This window comes from Trichosurus vulpecula, chromosome 5, assembly GCF_011100635.1.
Source record: "Trichosurus vulpecula isolate mTriVul1 chromosome 5, mTriVul1.pri, whole genome shotgun sequence".
Taxonomy (NCBI): Eukaryota; Metazoa; Chordata; class Mammalia; order Diprotodontia; family Phalangeridae; genus Trichosurus; species Trichosurus vulpecula.
In genome coordinates this window covers 143875985-143895122 of record NC_050577.1, presented here as the reverse complement: position 1 = coordinate 143895122, position 19138 = coordinate 143875985, and the positions used below count along the sequence as shown (strand labels likewise).

Genomic DNA, 19138 nt, shown 5'->3' with positions numbered 1-19138 from the left:
TTCATATCTCAGGGGGATGTTTTTCAGTGACATCTCATCAATTGGAACTTCCCCATGAGTTCCATTATCCCATATGATCAATGGAGCTTCACCCTACTTTTATAACAACAAAGTGTCTCTACTGTTTTTGATATCTCTCATATGAAGGTCCTCTCACCCATAGTACATTATATCAAGATTAAATGGAACACTCCATTTTTTTCCTGATCCATATTTGGGCCTTTGTCTCTCATGTCTGATTTATGTCTACTTGGCACATTTGAATGGAGCTATTTCTAAAAGGACATTTAGCTTACCCCTTGCCAGGAAGAAAGAAAGAGAAAAAAAAAGACTTTAGGAAAAATTCCAAGGGTTTTTTTTTCCCCTACTCCTGGGGACACATAAGCAAAACTAAAAATCAATGTAACCTAGGTCTTCCTATCTCTAGACATATCTATCACCAATTCAATCCAACAACCACAACAGGAATACCTAGAATTTGTGTAGTGCTTTGAAGTTTGAAAAGCGCTTTACATTATATCTTTGTTCTTCAAAACAACCCTGTGAGAAAGGTGCTATGATATCATTCCCATTACACATATGAGGAAACTATGGCTAAGAGAGCTTAAGTGACTGAAGGATTCAAGCTTAGAGCATCATTTATTAAGCACCTATGATGTACAAAGCACAGTGCTAGGTTCTGGGAAGACAAAAATTCAAAAACAGTCCTTGCCCTCAAGGAGTTTATATTTTTCCCAAGAGTTATAACATGTAAATAGTTAAGCATATCAATTATCATTTGAGGAAACAGTCCTATCAATTAGGAGTAATGGGAAAGGGATTCTGGAGAAAATAGGAAATGAGGCAAGCTTTGAAGGAACTTTGGTATTCTAACTGGAAGAGATGAGGCGGGTAAATATTCCAGACGTGGGAAATATCAGTGGAAAGCCCCAGAGACAGAAGTTCAGGGAACTGCAAATAGTTTGCTTATAATATAGAATGGATGAAGGAGATTAATAAACAACCAATCAGAGTTAAAGTCAGATTATGAATGACTTTGAGTGGCAATCTGAATTTGTATTATACCTGAGTGACCTATTCTGTCATTGTAATTAGGGGGCAAGTCAATTAGGACTAGGAGAAACTTCTGCCACTGGCCTTTTCCCAGAGGTAGGGGCAGGAGGCATGAACTCTATGTTCTTAGAGTTAATTCAGTAGAGTCGAAAGGGGACTGGACAGGGAAATCAAAACGGGGTCATAGACCCAGCTCTGTCCCCAACTTCCGTGGAGCAATTAGACCAAACACTTGCTCACACAGCATCTTAGTTTTCTCTTTCGTAAAATGAAGGGATTGAAGATGGTCTGAAGTTTCTTCAAGTTTTGAAAATTTTTGTTATTCTTTTTGTTAAATGATTATTTTATTTCCCCCCAATTACATGGAAAAAACAATCTTTAACATGTTTTTTAAAATTTATTTAATATATTTAGTTTTCAGCATTGATTTTCACAAAAGTCTGCATTACAAATTTTTTCCCCATTTCTACCCTCCCCCCACTCCAAGATGGCATATATTCTGGTTGCCCCGTTCCCCAGTCAGCCCTCCCATCTGCCACCCCACTCCCCTGCTATTCCTCTTTCCCTTCTTCTCTTGTAGGGCAAGATAAATTTCTATGCCCCATTGCCTGTGTATCTTATTTCCTAGTTGCATGAAAAAACTTTTTTTTGGTTGTTGTTGTTTTTGAACATCTGTTTTTAAAACTTCGAGTTCCAAATTCTCTCCCTTCTTCCCTCCCCACCCACCCTCCCTAAGAAGGCAAGCAATTCAACATAGGCCCCATGTGTATCACTATATAAAACCCTTCCCCAATACTCATGCTGTGAAAGATTAACTATGTTTTCTCCTTCCTAACATATCCCCCTTCATTGAATTTTCTCCCTTGACCCTGTCCCTTTTCGAAAATGTTTGTTTTTTATTACCTCTTTCCCCCATCTGCCCTCCCTTCTATCATCCCCCCTTTTTTATCTTCTTCCTCCTTCTTTCCTGTAGGGTAAGATACCCAATCGAGTGTGTATGGTATTCCCTCCTCAGGTCAAATCCGATGAGAGCAAGATTTACTCATTCCCCCTCACCTGCCCTCTCTTCCCTTCCTACAGAACCACTTTTTCTTGCCACTTTTATGTGAGATAATTTACCCCATTCTATCTCTCCCTTTCTCCCTCTCTCAATATATTCCTCTCTTATCCCTTAAATTGATTTTTATTTTTAGATATCCCTTCATATTCAACTCACCCTGTGCCCTTTGTGTGTGTATATATATATATATGCATATATATATACCTACATATATACACACATAGACACACACATATGTGTATACACACACACACACATATATACATATATATATATATATATATATATATATATATATATATATATATGCATATTCCTTTCAGCTACTATGATATTGAGGTCTCATGAATCATACACATCATCTTTCTATGTAGGAATGTAAACAAAACAGTTCAACTTTAGCCAGTCCCTTATGATTCTCTTTCTTGTTTACCATTTCATGCTTCTCTTGATTCTTGTGTTTGAAAGTCAAATTTTCTATTCAGCTCTGGTCTTTTCACTGAGAAAGCTTGAAAGTCCTCTATTTTATTGAAAACCCATATTTTGCCTTGGAGCATGATACTCAGTTTTTCTGGGTAGGTGATTCTTGGTTTTAATCCTAGCTCCATTGACCTCCGGAATATCATATTCCAAGCCATTCAGTCCCTTGATGTGCAAGCTGCCAGATCCTGTGTTATCCTGACTGTTTTTCCACAATATTCAAATTGTTTCTTTCTGACTGCTTGCAATATTTTCTCCTTGACCTGGGAGCTCTGGAATTTGGTGACAATGTTCCTAGGAGTTTTCTTTTGGGGATCTATTTGAGGAGGCGATCTGTGGATTCTTTAAATTTCTATTTTACCCTCTGACTCTAGAGTATCAGGGCAATTCTCCTTGATAATTTCTTGAAAGATAATATCTAGGCTCTTTTTTTGATCATGGCTTTCAGGTAGTCCAATAATTTTTAAATTATCTCTCCTGGTTCTATTTTCCAGGTCAGTGGTTTTTCCAATGAGATATTTGACATTGTCTTCCATTTTTTCATTCCTTTGGTTCTGTTTTATAATATCTTGATTTCTCATTAAATCACTAGCTTCCACTTGCTCCACCCTAATTTTTAAGGTAGTATTTTCTTTGGTGGTCTTTTGGACCTCCTTTCCCTTTTGGGTAATTCTGCCTTTCAAGGCATTCTTCTCCTCATTGGCTTTTTGGAGCTCTTTTGCCATTTGAGTTAGTCTATTTTTTAAAGTGTTGTTTTCTTCAATATTGTTTTCAGTATTTTTTTGGGCCTCCTTTAGCAAGTCATTGACTTGTTTTTCATGGTTTTCTTGCATCCTTCTCATTTCTCATCCCAATTTTTCCTCTACTTCTCTAACTTGCTTTTCCAACTCCTTTTTGAGCTCTTCCATGGCCTGAGACCAGTTCATGTTTTTCTTGGAGGCTTTTGGTGTAGGCTCTTGCACTTTGTTGACTTCTTCAGGCCATATGTTTTGGTCTTCTTTGTCACCAAAGAAAGATTCCAAAGTCTGAGACTGAATCTGGGTATGTTTTCATTGCCTGGCCATGTTCCCAGCCAACTTACTTGACCCTTGAGTTTTTTTGGGGGGTATGACTGCTTGTAGAGCAAAGAGTACTTTGTTCCAAGCTTGAGGGGATGCGCAGTTGATTTCAGAGCTATTTCTCTACAGCCAGCTCTGCCACACCAGCACTCAAGAACCACCACGCAAATCTTCAGCAGGCTCTGCACTCCTGCTCTGATCTGCCACTTAATTCCTCCCACCACGTGGGCCTAGGGCCGGAAGTAACTGCAGCTATAATTCTGTAGCTGCACCTCCCCCGCCACCCCTGGGGCAGTGGCTGAACCTCGAACTCTGTCCCCTGCAGCTTTTCCCACTAACCTTCTCTGTTGTCTTTGGTGTTTGTGGGTCAAGAAGTCTGATAACTGCCACAGCTCACTGATTCAGGGTGCTAGGGCTTGTCCTGTCCGGCTCCTGTTCTGGTTGGTCCTACTGCCTCTCATGCTGAGCTCTGCTCCTCTCCACTCCATGTGTGATAGACCTCATCCAGCGACCATCCAGGCTGTCCTGGGCTGGACCCCTGCTTCCCTCTGCTATTTTGTGGGTTCTGCAGTTCTAGAATTTGTTCAGAGCCATTTTTTATGGGTTTTTGGAGGGACGTGGTGGGGAGCTCATGCAAGTCCCTGCTTTCCAGCTGCCATCTTGCCTCCACCCCTGGAACAACATGTTTTTCTTTAAGATGAGTTTCAAATTCTCTCTCTCCCTCTCCCCATTGAGAAGGCAAGCATTTTGATATGTTATACATGTACAGTCATGCAAAGCATATTTCACGTTTTGAAAGAAAACACAGACCAAAAACAAAACAAAACAGAAATCGAAGAAAGATGAAGCAAATAAGAATTATGTTTCGATCTGCATTCTGACTCCATCAATTCTTTCTCTGGAGATGGATAGCATTTTCATCACAAGTCCTTTGGAATTGCCTTGGATTATTGCATTACTGAGAATAGCTAAATCATTCACAGTTGATCACTGTACAGGGTGTTGCTAAAGTCTGGACACATAGGCAAAAATGCATATTTTCAAGAAATGAAATGATTGAAATTTTCAACAACATTTTATTTAATTGGAATATTAATAACATCTTCAACTTCAAATAACATTATATGATTTCATATTCATATTCCATCAATGAATGTGCTAAAATTGACAGCAATGTGGAGTTATTGAGTTATTCCATCGAGTTCACATGAATCTTGAAAAGTGCATCAACCTTGGCATCACAAATGATGGAAATCATATTGAAGATGTTATTTGTTAATAAATATTTCAATCAAGAAATGTAATTTTGATCATGTAATTTCTTGAAAATATGTATTTTTGCCTATGTGTTCAGACTTTAGCAACACCCAGTACAATATTGCTATTACTGTGTACAGTGTTCTCCTGCTTTTGCTCATTTCACTTTGCATCAGTTCATGTAAGTCTTTTCAAGCTTTTTCTGAGAGCATCCTGCTCATCATTTCTTATAGCACAATAGTATTCCATCACAATCATACAGAATAATTTCTTCGGCCATTCCCTAGCTGATAGTCATCTTCTCAAGTCCTAATTCTTTGCCAGAGCTGCTAAAAATATTTTGTACATATAGGTCCCTTTTGATGTTGTTATTCTTGAGGAAGACTGAACAATTCAGTATTTATTCTCTCCTATTAATAGAACAAAGAAAGCAGAATGTTCACTATGGAAAATTTACTGCTGAATTCACATAGGAAATCAAATCTGAATGCTTCATGGGGAAAAATTAAATTATAGATAAAATAGGAATAAAATTAAGAATATTTAGAGTTTTAAGGGACATTAGAAACTATGTAGTCCAACTTCATTTTATAGAGGAAGATACTGAGGCTTAAAGAGGTTAGATTGCAACCCAAGGTTGTAAGAGATAACAGTAGGACAGTAAGATTTCCTAACTCCTAGCACAGTAATACTTTTCTTCCAAAATGATGCTCCCTCTAAATGCTTTTTAATGCTACAGTGACACTAAATTATAATCTAGCATTATGTATGCATATGTATATATGTGTGTATATATGTGTGTATATGTATATATAATATATATTTGAAAGCATTGTGTTCAGAAGCATCTTTTATAAGTTCCATTTTTTCACTGTTGTTTTTTTCAAACTGAAATACAACCAAAACAAAAACTGGGCGAATATATTTATCAAGTATGCTATGAAATGGTGATATTCAAGTGCAAACTAAACAGGTAATTTGTCAACACACTTCATTGAACACTATTTCTCTCACTGAAATGACCTATTATGTCTTAAGCTCAGATTCAAGAAAGCCTAAGCATCTTTTGGGCAGGTATGTAGATCACATGTTAAGAGTATTTTCATTACAACAAAGGGTAAAGATAAAGGTCTATATGGCAGTGGCATTCAATTTATGAATTTACACAGACTCACTTACTCAAACTTTTAGTATTATAACAGAATACTGGAGAAATCTAGAGAGAGTGAGATGGTGGTAGAAACAAGATCACCCAAAGCAGAGATTTCTTGTAAGGTAAATCCAAGGTAGTGGAGCAGAACTAGAGACATTGGAAGGTGTCACCATACAGGAAATAACAGTGTTGCCAATAGCCAATTGCCTAGATTTGATCGTTTGAGGCACTTGCTTTGGGTTGTCCTTATGCCCAGACACTGATTCTCCCCATCGGTATTTCTGTTAATCCCCTGCAGCTGTGCTGGCAAAAGGTACAGATACCCTGGATCTGTAACCAGTATAAAATTCTTATGTTTGAAATGCTGTGAAAATGGCAGGAAGAAGCAATAAAAATGGAACAAATCTACCAATGCTTCTATAAAAATCAATTGTCATCCCCAGAGATGGAAAAGCTGCCATATTTGAACATCTCTGTCCCTGGTGTATACAAGGAAGTTAAAATAGCACCAAAATGGGGAGATTGGGAAGAATATCTGGTCCAGACCAAGTACAGAATGAGGAAATCTATGCTATGGTATCATAATATAGAGGAATTAGTTTACAAAATAACTCAAGGAGAAAACAATACTTAAAAAAAGAAAAATCAGGAAAGATATTAATATTCCAAAAGATAAGTTAATAATAACTACTGACTTACATGTCTACTTTTCCCACATTTATCAATTTTTAATGATATATCTCTGAATATACTCCTATAAATATATTCTTGAATAAAATAGAAAACAAAAGCAAGGAAGATTTCACAAGTGATGGCCCTTTCTTTGTAGCCCTCGCTATACTCCCATGATAGGAAGGCATTTTTTCATCTCTCAAGTAGAGAACCTCCTCATTGAAATTCCTGGATTTGATATTTTTTCTTTCCAATTTGTCCTTCATTCCATCATGAAATCAATCAACACCCATTTATTAAGTGTCCCAGTAACTGTGCTAGGCACTGAGAATACAAAACCAAAAATTCAACAGTTTTTGTCCTATATTGGGAGCTGCCCAATTGCTATTCCTATAGCACAGGTCTTTCCTGTCCCTTCCTTTCTCAGTGGCTGTTCTTCCTTTCTATGATGGCTCCCTATTGCCTCTAAAACATGGCTCCAGTCTAACTTTCTAGGCTTACTTCATATTTCAGCTAAATTGGTGTACTTTCTAGTCCTTATTTACTACGTTTCCCCCCATCTCTGTGTCTATCCTTCATGTCTGGACTCCACTTTCTCTAAGAATCCTTAGCTTCCTACTAGGCTTAGGCCAAATGCTACTTTCTATCTAGGTCCTATCCACTGACATGTTAATACATCCCCATGCTTCAACTCAATTACTTTGTATATGGTTTATAACTACTGATTTGTTCGTGCTTTCCTCCAATAAAACGTAAACTCCTTGAAGGCAGAGATTATTTCTTTCCTCCTTTGTTCTTTCCTCCCTTTATTCCTTCCCTCCTCCTCCTTTTTCTCCTTCCTTCCTCCTTCCCTCCCTCCTTCCCTCTCCCTCCCTCTCCCTCCTTCTCTCTCTCTCTCTCTCTCTCTCTCTCTCTCTCTCTCTCTCTCTCTTTCTTGTCTTTGCATGATAGACTCTGAGTAAATCTTTTGTTGTTGAAATCCTCTATAATAGGTCACATCTCTAAATTCTTGAAACATCAAAACTTATAAAGAATGAAAGTTACAGGTAACCAAAGGGGAAATGGAGACATGCATACTGGGTGCAAATAGGCTGCATTATAGCTTTTGTGATGTTCTATGTAAGAAGTTGTATAAGTGAAGCCATTGAGGAAATTTGTGATTGGCAAGGTGGTTGTTGTGTGGCAAAAGCTAGTGATAAAAAATGGACAACTGGGTGCTATACAAGTACTGTTAAAAATAAAAGAGCTAAAGGGAGATTTAATGCATGTTAGGTACATTTTCTATGATGAATATGGAAGATTTGGGACAAAAATTATACAGGAAGGCATAGATGTGTTGTAATCTATACCAATGGAGATAGAAAATATAGGTAAACATTTAAAAAGTCATATTTTCATGTGTTATAATAATATATGGAGAGGAAATGTAGCTTAGTAGACAGAGAACTTTCCTCAGGGACAGAGAAACCCAGGTTCAAGGTATACCTCTGATACCATGCTGACTATGTGACTCTATGTATAAAGTCACTTAATCTCACTCTCAACTCTAAAACAACAGTTACATGTGCCCTAGTGGAAAGAGTCCCTTCACTCTGAGCTCCTAATACTATGAAGAGACTGGTCAATATATTTTATATACAAATATATGTCTGTGTGGATGTATATATATATATATACACATATATATATACACACATACCATATTAAAGCACACACATATAAATAGAATATAATGGAGGACATTAATATAACAAAGATAACTGTATAGAAATCAATGACTACTGACCAATATACATAATTGCTCATCATTATAACATTTTAGGCAACTGATATATATATATGTATATATATATACATATATATATATATACATATATATATACACACACACGTTACCAATGAGGAAAATATGAAAAGGAAAGAGAGAAGCCTTCACAAATGATTTCCATCTTCCTTTCTCTTTATCTACGCTGATATCATCACAACCGTAGTCTAGTTCAGGCCTTTCTCATCTCTTGACTTCTCTGATCCTGCCACCATTCTATGACAGGCTCTTATCACTTCAGGCCTGGATTATTACAATAACCTGCTAGGTCTGCCTGCCTCAAGTCTCTCCCCACTCCAATCTTTCTTCCATTCATCTACTAAACTGATTTTCCTAAAACACAGGTCTGGTCTTGTGACCCCACTACTCAGTGAACTCTTGTGGCTTCCTATTGCCTCTAAGAGCAAAGTACAAAATATTCTACTTGGTATTCAAGGCTCTTCATAAACTGGTTGCCTCTGACCTTTCCAGTCTTCTTGCATCTTACTCCCCAAAATGTACTCTTCAATCCAGGGACACTAGCCTCCTGGCTTTTCCATGAAAAAGATACTCCATCTCTTGGGTCCAGGCCTTCTGTTTGGCTGACTCCCATGACTGGAATGCTCTCCCTTCTCTGTTCCACCTACACAGGAAACCTTTCCCAAGCCCTCTTAATTCCAGTGCTTTCCTTGTGTTAATTATTTCCTATTTATTATGTATGTTACTTGCTTTGTATTTATTGTGTGCATATTTTCTCCTCCATTAGATTGTAGGTTTGTTGAAAGCAGGAGCTTTATTTTGCCTCTTTCTGTAGCCCTTGGACTAAGAATAGTGCCTGGCACACAGTAGGCCCTTAATAAATGTTTATTGATTGATTCTTTCCAATTCTAATATAATTGCTTCTCAATGATACTTCCTGCATTTATCGATGATAGACAGATAAAGACAAACCCATAGGTAGGTAAGTATACAGAAAGATATGGAAATCACATGCATTCTCTGCCACCGATAGTCATAGAGAGTTTTCTGGGTCAATTAAAGCTCAAGTAAATTGCCAAGGGTCATACAGACAGTATATGAGGGAGAAATTAAACCTAGGCCTCCCTAATTGCTAGGTGATATCTTCTATCAGTTTTCAACACTGCCTTTCCCTTTTTGCCATTAACCTCTACTAGTTTTCAGTTTACAGAGCACCTCATATAAAGGTTACATCCAAACATGTGCTGTTAAATGTTTAACAACCAGCTTTCTGAAAATATATAACAGACTTTTAAATTTAATTTTTGTTAACATTCTGTTCTATCACTTTTTTCAGTCTAGACAATAAACAAAATAATAAATCAAACCCTGATTTGTAGCATCTGACAATTTCCTAGGTCTAAATGTTCATGCTGAAAATTTAACAACTAGCTTTTGTGAGGAGGTTCAATTTAGCTCTAATACATCCTTGGTACACCATCCGCTCCTTTTTCTTCCATGAAATATTACATTATTTATAGCTATACTTTATAGAAAGTACTATCATCTCTTTTTTCAGTCATATTTATATACTTATTACCATCTTTTGTCACCTACAATATGTACTTTCTTGCCAATTGCACAGTGAAATGAAACACCCAAGGAACATCTTTTGGGATTGCTTTGCAATTTTCCCTTCAAATTATGGTTAAGCACCACAAATAAATTGCTGCTAACAGCCTGACTTAAAGATGGCATGTATTAATGTGACAATTCTAATTAAAACTGTGTGCCTCCTCTCAGTTTCTGTAAATGTTGACTGACAGGTAAAACAGTGTTTTGGAGGCAAAGATAGAACATAACCTAAAAGCTCTATTAAGCTGAGGCTGTCAGTAATGGTAAAGTACTTCTCCTGTAACAGAAACATTAACAGAACAAGAACTCATCTGTACATTAGTTTGGGGGAAGAGGCAGTGACAGAACAAGGTTACATAAATCAAAGGAAAAAGCTTCTTCTCCTCCCCTTTCATCATCATTGTCCACTGAAAATGAATCGGCCATGCCCCGTTACCACATAACAGCTTGTGGCAAAATCTACATCCTATCCTCAGAGAGGCCTTGCTGTCGACGGAAATTTCAAATGTACTCATGCTAAGCTTCTTGCATTTATGTGAAGAGAAAGAGGAAATAACATGACTTTGAAAATAAATACTGCCAAGAAGAGCGTTAGCCTGATGTTGAAACAGAATAGCAAATGGGGCTCATTCTTTTCAGCTGAAAGTTCCCAAGTCTAAGCCAGATAAGTAGAAGAATCGTAGCAAATCTAGTGCTATGCCTAATTTTTTAAGTCATGGTGCATTTCTTAGAAAATCTAACTGATCACTCACTTTTTAGCACAAAATAAGTTGGAGAGGAAGAGGCATGGAGAATCAAGTGTGCTAAAGCAGCCTTGTGTTGCACGTAGATTAGTGCTAGAAATGAATGTAAACATGTTGTTCATTCCTCTAAGAGGGATGTCAATAAGGTATGCAGAAGACCTCTGAGAAAGTGAAGAGTGTTAACCCAGAGCAAGCTAGTGGGAGGGAAGCGCTTTGTAAAGGGTGGAGTATTGGAGAAACTGCAATTATTTTTATTGTTCTAACTCTGGGGTCAGAGACTCCCCCCTGATAAGAAGGGGCCACGTACGTTTCAGGTGATCCTTGGCTTCTCATTCTTGGTGACCCCAACCAGATTATCAGGAAATACCAGGCATTTCTAATTTGTTCTCTCCTCTACCTGCACATATACCCTCTGCACCACTAGTTGTTGCTCTCTATGCTGACAATCACCACCTTGGAGGTGTAGTGGGTGCCACGCCATCCTGAGTGGTGAGTGTATCATGCCCACTCTATCTGGGCTACTCTAGAGCTCTGCAGGCATGGGGAACAGCCAGAGAAAATGCTGGCAGGGGAGAAGACTGTTTTATCCACGGATCAATGGGGCAAGGAGGCCAGTGTCACTGAATTGAAGAGTATGCGGTGGGGAATAAGGTATAAGACTGGAAATGTAGGAGGGGCTAGGTTATGAAGGCCTTTGAATGCCAAACAGAGGATTTGGTATTTGATTCTGGAGGTGACCTTTTACCAGAGTGTTGACATTTAAAGAGTGCAAACAGCACTTTTGGTTCTTTTGGAGCTCAGAAATGACTGATCTTATTACCTCATAAATGAAAATAAGTTAAAATAGGAAGCTACCAGATACTCATCACCTACTGGGACCACGTATTCTAGCCAAGCTACTCCTCAGCTGGCTTCTTGGGAGGGCTTCTCCCTCCCCACTGTCTCTGTGGGGGTAGGATGGACAGCTCCCCAGAAGTGATCTTATGGTGTCCTGTAGTCACTTCTGCACCCTGCCTCCCCCACCAGATACACAGGGACATTTGTGAATGAAAACTTCTTCAATAAGCAATTTTATTTTGATTTTGAAATTTCTCCTTTTATGCAAAATAATTCAAATCAACAAACATTTAGCACCTACTGCATGCAGAACACTGTGTACTTGCTCCACAAGCATAAACATCTGTAGTATACCCCAATTATTCTTCAATAATCATGTATATCATAGCTTACGTTGTCACAGATATGAGGGAAGGCTATGTATCTCCAGAACCCTGTGTGGATTATGGTCTAATGGATGGAGATCTGGTCTCATAGCCAGGAAGATCTGGATTCAAGTTCTATCTCTTCCTATGTGCTCCTAGGAAGGTCACAACCTCTCAGTGCCCTAGGCAACTTTATTTATATGACTATATATTGCAAAGAAATTGCTGGGCTGTGTTGATAGATGTATTTTTCACATCTAAGAGTTCTCTACAAAATGAAATCTCTGGTACAGTCTCTATTTCCTTCTCTATCTATGAATTGTAGGATAAAAACTGTATATTCAGGAAGTGATAAAGAAAGAGCAGATTTGTCAAAGTAACAGTTGTACATCATGTAGGCAAAATGATTTATTGATTAGATTTTTCATCTTCTTGTGTGTGTACTGGATTTTGTTTCCTTAGCTCTTATAGAATTTGTAGAATCCTTGACTGATCACTCAGTATAGCCTCTTGCCTTCAGTAAAGAAACCCAAAGCACCCAAAATGATGAAGGTCTATCCAGTTTTCATGTCTTTTAGAAAATCTATCTACTTCCTTGGCAATTCTGTTCAGTATTTGACAAGTCTTATTTTTAGGAAATGCAGCTTTACAGCTACCCACAGTCAGCGTGATGCATTATAGATGGATGCTCTCCTCTTGTCTTCTCAGTAAAGGTAGAGGATGGCTAATCATCATTATTGTTTGCTATACTATGCTTAAAGTTCCTATTTGCTAACTCTTCAGTCATCTCTGTAGCTCTCTTCTGACCCCACTCAAGGCCTACATTAAGTTGTAGAGTACAGAATTTAATACTCTAGCAAAAAAAAGTTTGACACAAATGGTATTCTCTTGCTGTATATTTTCTTTTTTAGTACACATTTATTCATTTATTTTTTATTCATTAATTTTTCTATTTATATATTCATTTATTCATTTTAGAGTGTATAAATGTCACTTAGACTGGAAATACAGAAACCACTAACAGTCTCAATTCCAATTCTGATTGGCATAGAAGCTATTTTATTTTTTTCTGACCTAGGCAGGGTCACCCCTCCTTAGGCAGCTTGGTGGTCTTTTGCTCATAAGAACTCACTAGCTTAGGGACAAGCTTAGTGTAGATGCCAAATTGGCTTTATACTTACTAAAGCTAGAATTTTGGAATTTAAGTAATCCACCAGTCTCAACCTTCCTAGCAGGAGGGACTACAAATATGTCCTACCGTGCCTGGCAACAGCTCACTTTTATATGATACCGTGAGATTGACAAAGAACTTTCCTCAAAATAGTACTGCCAGGCCCATATCCAAGTATTTTCATTGCCCTTTTACAGGTGAGGAAATAACTGCTCAGAGAGAGGAAATGATTTACCCAAGGTCATACAAATAACAAGTACCTGAGCCATGGTTTGAACCAAGGTTTCCTGATTCTATGTTGAGCATTCTATCCCCTATACCATGCTATCTTTATTCACACACACACATACAAATACATATGCATATATGTGTATATATATATACACACACACATTAAATATAAATGTACATTAAATACCAAAAAAAGTTGTTTATTTTAAAATTATATAAACACAAAAACATTTAAATATATATTAAATGTATATAATATATTAAATACATACATATATGAGAGAGAATGTGCATTAAATCTCTTAAATTTAATCCCATTAAATCCCTTTTCAAAACAGAAATTCTTTTTGTCACTACATTTCACAAGAAGCTGCCAGAAGATTCACAAACTTTCTATTTTTGTTTGTAGAGCTCTCTTAAGCTTTGTATTTCTTATTTCTAACACTCATGGAATTGCAGAATTCTAGAGTGGTAAGGGGGCCTAGAGATTAACTAGTCCAATACTCTTATTTTACAGATGGCAAATCTCTCATAGAATATTGAATTTGGAGGAGACCTTAGGAACTGTATTCCAAACTTACCTCAATTAAAAAAAAATCCTCTTCTACATCCCTGCCAGTTAGTTGTCAAGCCTTTGCTTGAAGGTATCTAATAAGGGTGATCTCATGACCTTAGGGTAGCCCATCACCCTTTGGGGAAGCTATATTATTAGGTAGTTTTACCTTATTTCAATTCTAAACTCACCCACTGCTCCTGGTTTTGTCGTTTGAGGTCAAGCATAGGATGTGGAATCCTTCTACTTGACAATCGTTCTAATACATAAAGCCCATTACCCTAGCCTCCAGAAACTTTTTCCCAGGTGTATTACTATATATTTTCAATTTCCTAGTTAAGGATCATGAAGCCCCATTTGTCCCATGAGAGAAAATGTCCAACACAGTGTGTGGCATATTGGGACTTGGAGATTTTTTTCTATTATTCTCATCCATTTTCCTAGAAAGGCACAGCTGCAATCACTTAATGTTTGGGAAGCTGAATCTAGAGCAGAATCAGAGATGGTCTCTGCGGCACGGGGAAGTGGCATTGAATCTCCACTGCATGTAGAGCTGAGGCAGATCCCAGCCAGGGGGATTTGAATCAGCCTTAGTGCTTAGACATTGACCCTCAGTCAGTCAGTAGATAAACATTTATTAGATGCTTTGGATACAAATATGAAGAAGAAAGACAGTGCTTAACCTTAGGGAGCTTATAATGGGACAGACACAGGAGAAAGGTACCCATCATGGGAGCATGGTCAAGGAACAGAAGTTTAAAAAGACTGCAGTCAGAGGAGCCAAAGAAGTCCAAATCAAGGGGGACATTTTGTCAGGTTTGAAAAACTTATGGAGAGAGAAACCTAACACCTTCCTTCAGTAGCTAACAAAATGACTCAGTCTCAGAGTAGGCAACTAGGGGCATGCTGGTGACAGGTCATCTGAGCTTATAGAGCTGATTGTTAAATTTTCAATGTATTTATACCTTGTAAATGGGCAACTATTACAAATGATAGCCTGTTTTACTGTTTCATTAAATTGTCTAAACTTAAGAAAGTGATGGAGAAACTGCTAATGCAAATTACATTTAAAAAGTATATTATGCATTGGTGTCCCAATGTTTCCATATCCCCTCCAACAGTTATCACTTTCCCTTTGAACCATTTTAGACAATATGATAGAAGTAAAATGATATCTCAAGGTTGTTTTCATTTGCATTTCTCTAATTAATAATGATTTTTGTCATAAGACTATAAAATTGTTTTGATTTCTTCATCTAAAAACTGCCTGTTTATAGGCTTTGACTACTAACCAATTGGAGAATGACTCAGTCTTATAGATTTTGCAAAGTTCTTTATATTTGAGACATGAGACTTTTATCTGGGAAACTGTCCACAAAATTCTTCCCTCCTCCATTTTCTGCTTTCCTTCTGATCTTGGCTACATTTGTTTTATTTGTACAAACCCTTTTAAATTTAATGTAATTGAAATTACCCATTTTTTATCCTACTCTGCCCTCTATCTCTTGTTTATTCATAAATTATTTACCCATCCATAAATCTGGTAAATAATATGTGTCACATTCTTCCAATTTTCTTGTAATAGCTCTCTTTCTATTTAGGTCATATATCCATTTTGAACTTATCTTGGCAAATGGTGTAAGATATTGGACTATGCCCAATTTTCACCTTACTTTTTTAGTTTTCCCAACATTACTAAATTATGAATTCCTATCCCCAAATCTTTAAGTTGTTTACCATTGTCAAATAAAGTTACAATATTTATTTGCTGCAGTAAATTGTATGTCTACTCTGTTCCATTGATCTAACTTTCTATTTCTTAACCAATACCAGATACTTTTGGTAATTACTGCCTTATAATACAGTTTAAGATGTAGTAAGCCTCCTTCCTTTACATTTTTTGTTAGTACCTTTGACATTCTTGACTTCTTCTTCCAAATGAATTGTTTTTATTATTTTTTTCCAATTCAGTAAAATAATTTTTTGTTAACTTAATTGGGATGGCATTGAATATATAAATTAGTTTAGGTAAAATTGTCATTTTTGTTATATTGGCCTTGTCCACCTATGAACAATTAATATTTCTCCAATTATTTTAATCTGATTTTATTGGCATAAAAGTTTTTTTTAAGTAATTTTGTTTATGTAATTCCTGGGTTTGCTTTGGATGGTTTGCTCCCAGGTATTTTATGTTGTCTAGAGTTATTTGAAATGGGTTATCTTTTACTGTATCTTCATGCAGGGTTTTGTGATGTATACGAATGCTCATGATTTATGTGGATTTACCTTATATCCTGCCACTTTGCTAAAATTATTAATTCTTTCAACTAACTTTTTAGGTCTTTGGGATTTTCCAAGTATACCTACATATCATCTGCAAAAAGAGATAGCTTTATTACCTCATTCCCTATTCTGATTCTATTTCTTTTTCTTACTGCTATTGCTAGATTTTCTAACATAATACTGAATAATACTGATGACAGTGGGCATCCTTCTTTCACACTTGATCTTATTGGGAAGGCTTCTAGTTTATCCTGATTACAAATAATGCTTGCTGATGGTTTTAGAGAGATGCTTTTTTATCAATTTAAGGAAAAATTCATTTATACCTATACTTTTAAGGGTTTTTTGGAGATAAATGAGTATTGTACTTTAACAGAACCTTTTTCTGCATTTATTGATATCTTTTCTTATTGATATAATCAATTGTGTTAATAGCTGTCTTTATGTTAAACACTAATTTATTGTTGATGGAATTGTAAACTGATCCAACCATTTTAGAGAACAATTTGGAATTATACCCAAAGAGTTATTAAATTGCCTATCAGGGATAGGGAACCTGCAGCCTTGAGGACACATGTGGCCTTCTAGATCCTTAAGTGTGGCCTTTTCAATGGAAAGACCACATGTGGCCTCAAGGCCACAGGTTCCCCAACCCTGGTATACCCTTTGACCTAGCAATAGCACTACTAAGTATTTCCAAAGATGATTGGGGAAAAAGGAAAAGAACTAATGTGTTCTAAAACATTTATAGTGACATGGAACACAAGGTAATCTGGGAAGGTGCTGCCACTGCTGCTGCATGTTGCTCATTGGGATTGAGGCTGGGCTGAAATGGCTGTGGAGATGACCAGCCTGAATCAGGCTGTGGGAATTCTATGTCTTAGATGGAGAGGGGAGTGATGCAACTGATGGTGCAACAAAAGAGGAACCTTTTAAAATAGGCCTAAAGGCTTTGATGGCAACAGGAAAGGAGCCATTTCCTACCATTTATGAGAATTCACAAAAAGAAAGTGAGTGATGGGATATTATTTCCAAATCATAGCTGAAGAACATTAAAACTATATATATATATATATATATATATATACATACACATATATACATATATATACGTATATATGTGTGTGTGTGTGTGTGTGTGTGTGTGTGTGTGTGTGTGTATGGCACAGGGAAAGACTAAGGAATGAATCCTGAGAGCAAAGTGTGGCAGAAGACAATTTAAGATGAGAAAGAAACCTAGAGGAAGCAAAGAAAATTACCATTAAACAGGATCCAAGTCTTCCAGAGGCAAGATGTATAAAGAGTTGAGCTTTAGAAGCACATCAAGGCCAACAAGTGAAGGTGTTTGGCTGGGTCCACAGGTTATGTAGGCAAAGGAAGAATTTAATAATTTTTATATTAAGAGATGGTATAGGATATGTTCAATGTGTCTTGGCAGATGAACTGTGTCAATGCTACAATGGAGATACCTTGTTTGCAGAGTAATGTGGTGATGTATGGAATGTCTAGTCTTACAGCAGAAGGTAAACAGGCACCAGCAGCCCATGAGCAGAGCTGTGACTATTGGGAATTGATTGGCTTAGCCCCTGCTGGAGGAGTTGATAACCTGAAAAATGAAGAGTCTGATGTAGATGCCCAGCTTAATAATAGATACATGATGATCTGAAGAGAGAACATATTCAAAATCTTGAATGTATGGTCAGTGGTCACCACATGCTTTAGAGATCACTTTTTTGATAGGGGTTATTATGAAGTCACTCCTCCCACATTAGCACAAACGCAGTTGGAATGTGATGCTATACTTTTCATACTTGACTATTTTAGAAAAGAGGTATTTTTGACTCCATTGTCACATTTATATTCAGAGACTTGTATCTCAGCTTTAGGAGATGTCTTTTGTATTGTTCAGTCACACAGAGCAGAACAGTCCAGGACACAAAGGCACCTAGCACAGTATAGTCACATTGAAGCCGAGGGCCCTTTCCTGATTTTTCATGATCTCCTAAACCATTTGGAAGACTTGGTTTGTGATGTAGTAGACAGGATCTTGAAATAATCTGCAGTAAATATTATATGACTTCAGCCTGACTTTTGCACCCCGCAAAAGACTTTCAAATAGATGAACTATTCAGACGACATTGTGTGGCTAAGGGAGCATGATATAAAGAAGAAGGATGGCACCTACTATATATTTGGAGAGGATATCCCAGAAGCCTCTGAGAAACTGATGACAGACACCATGAATGAACCAATCTTACTGTGTTGATTTCCTGTAGAGATCAAGTCCCTCTATATGCAGTGATGTCCTGAGGATTCCTGACTTATTGAACCTATAGGTGTGTTGATGCAAATGTTGGTGAGGTTATGAGAGGTTCGATGTGTATCTGGGATAGTGAGGAACTGCTAAGGGAGTTTAAAAGAGAAGGCATTCATCCCACTCCCTACTAGTGGTACATTGATCAGAGAAAATATGATATATGCCCTCATGTGGGGCATGGCTTGAGCTTGGAATGATTCTTAACTTGGATTTTGAACAGATTCCATACCTGAGATGCATGCCTTTACCTATGCTTCATACAGAGCTGTAAACTTTAACTGTCCAGTGAATGACAGCAATAGGACAGGGCACATACAGCTTAATGGAAAGATACAGCTTCCCCAAATGAAATGATGCATCTTTTTTTTGTCCCATCAGAGTGTAGAGTGCCACTGCTTATGTTATCTGTTCTCACTGCCATAATATAATCACAACTGTTTGGGATGTCCCAGAAATAAAATTACCTTAAGTGAAAAAAAGTATTCATAGCTGCTCTCTTTGTAGTGGC

The 19138-nt window shown here is 37.2% G+C and overlaps 1 pseudogene; it reads left to right on the top strand.

Moving 5' to 3' along the window:
* Positions 1–10554: 10554 nt before the first annotated feature.
* Positions 10555–18908, top strand: LOC118851083 (annotated as a pseudogene).
* Positions 18909–19138: the final 230 nt, after the last annotated feature.